Below are 2,184 nucleotides of genomic sequence, written 5' to 3'. Positions count from 1 at the left end.
ATTAGGTCAAATTGGATGTCAGATTGCATTGTCATCGGGTCTTGGAATTAAAAACTCACATTAGGCATTATGTTTAGAATTAGGTATGCGGGTTTTTAACAGCAAACCATCAACTATTTTCGTTTAGCTGTTGAGAACCATTCAATATTATAAGGTTTTGTGTTAGGTTAAAGTTGTTAGCCAGAGCCTGTGAACAAAGCATTTGAAGTCTAATAAGCATAACGTGTTCATCTGTTTTGGTAGGCTGATTCATCTTGGGGGTCAGCAGAGATTAGTATGAAAAAAAAATTAAAATAAATGTTTATCCAAACAAAAGTTATCAAATGTGAAATTATGAAACGTTGAAAGTGTCTTAATATTTTTGGCCAGACTGCTTAAAGGTAGGATCTACTATCAAAATGCAGTGGGGGCTCATATAAAGTTTTAATCCACACTTCACCAGTAGCTCTTAAAATTCCGTAACTTCAATAGAAGGGCAAGTGAGCAGAGAGGCATAGGCCCTACATGTAGTGAGCAGAGAGGCATAGGCCCTACATGTAGATAAACAGCATACACAGAGCGACAGATGTATTTTATGCGTAGATATGTATAGATATGTAATATCTTACTAGAACATTTGATCCTGGTTTTGAGTGTGGGTGGGGGGGGGGTGGCATTGAGTGGTGTTTCCGTTTCATCCAAGAATTATAAATGTCTAGTTGTCAAACACTAAAATATATAGCATAACAATAGAACAGCAAACTACACTGTTGGGCACTCGACTGATACCCCCCCCCCCTCAATCGAACAGCAAACTACCCTGTTGGGCACTCGACTGATAACCCCCCACCCCCTCAATAAAACAGCAAACTACCCTGTTGACCACTCAAATGATACCCCCCCCCCCCTCAATAGAACAACAAACTACCCTGTTGGGCACTCGACTGATACCCCCCCCCTTCCTCAATAGAACGACAAACTACCCTGTTGGGCACTCGACTGATACCCCCCCCCCCCCTCTTCCTCAATAGAACGACAAACTACCTTGTTGGGCACTCGACTGATACCCCCCCCCCCTCTTCCTCAATAGAACGACAAACTACCCTGTTGGGCACTCGACTGATACCCCCCTCAATAAAACAGCAAACTACCCTGTTGGGCACTCGACTGATACCCCCCTCAATAAAACAGCAAACTACCCTGTTGGGCACTCGACTGATACCCCCCCCCCTCAATAGAACGACAAACTACCCTGTTGGGCACTCGACTGATACCCCCCTCAATAGAACGACAAACTACCCTGTGGGGCACTCGACTGATACCCCCCCCCCCCTCAATAGAACGACAAACTACCCTGTTGGGCACTCGACTGATACCCCCTCCCCTCAATAGAGCAGCAAACTACCCTGTTGGGCCACTCCATTAATACCCCCCCCCTCCTTTTCACCTCTACTGCACAAATCGGCTGACTCACTTTTATGTTGCATACACGTTCTACAGTCGACATTAGTCACACACGTCCTTACTCGGCTTCACGAAATGCACGCGCACTGTGCCCGCCACTGTCGCAGAATGTATCGCGGCACCGGCGGCCGCCGATTACTCCCTAGCCTGCTGACCGCCAGCAACAGCCTGTGGCGTCTATTGTTCAAACCTACTGACAAGATGGCTGCAGATGGACCATTCTTCCCATATTTTAACATATTGCAATATCAAAGTCTGTTGTAAGCAATAGTTTTGTGAAGGTAAAAACCAGATTTTTTGTGTGAAATTGTTGTCGAAAAACCTCTCACTGTCTAGCAATATTATTTAACTAAAATTCACGTGATTTTCCTCGCCAGCTGGGAGCTGTATGTCCGTCAGAAATGTTTCAATACAACGATCAACTGACTACAGACATATGGTGCAAGCTTCGAGTGATCATTGCATTACTAAAGGTAACGAGTCAGTTTACGTTGGAATAGTTCTTATTTAACAATTATAGTGAGAGTAAGTAAAGGCACCTTTGTAAATCCTTGTTGCTGTTCTTTTTAGATTAAGTTTTTTTCAAATTCATGTCAGCAATAATTTAATTAGATCATATCCTCTGTCTAAAACATCACATGCAACAACACATTTTTTAACAAACTCATACACATCGACAACAACTCATTTATAAATGACATCTGTTGACTGGACAAATGATCTTACGGCAAAAAATCTCAG

General features: G+C 43.2%; 1 long non-coding RNA gene across 1 annotated transcript in view; it reads left to right on the top strand.

The window, feature by feature from the left end:
* Positions 1-1,640: 1,640 nt before the first annotated feature.
* LOC131950952 (uncharacterized) overlaps positions 1,641-2,184 on the top strand; it is a 21,404-nt gene continuing 20,860 nt past the window's right edge. The window contains exons 1-2 of the long non-coding RNA XR_009388373.1: positions 1,641-1,724; positions 1,821-1,916. This is a non-coding gene — a long non-coding RNA (uncharacterized LOC131950952). The remainder of the gene's footprint in view (positions 1,725-1,820; positions 1,917-2,184) is intronic.

Source organism: Physella acuta, unplaced genomic scaffold (genome assembly GCF_028476545.2).
Source record: "Physella acuta isolate Inbredline_101_S28 unplaced genomic scaffold, ASM2847654v3 ptg000792l, whole genome shotgun sequence".
In the NCBI taxonomy this organism is placed as follows: domain Eukaryota; kingdom Metazoa; phylum Mollusca; class Gastropoda; family Physidae; genus Physella; species Physella acuta.
This window is presented reverse-complemented; position numbering and strand designations above follow the sequence as displayed.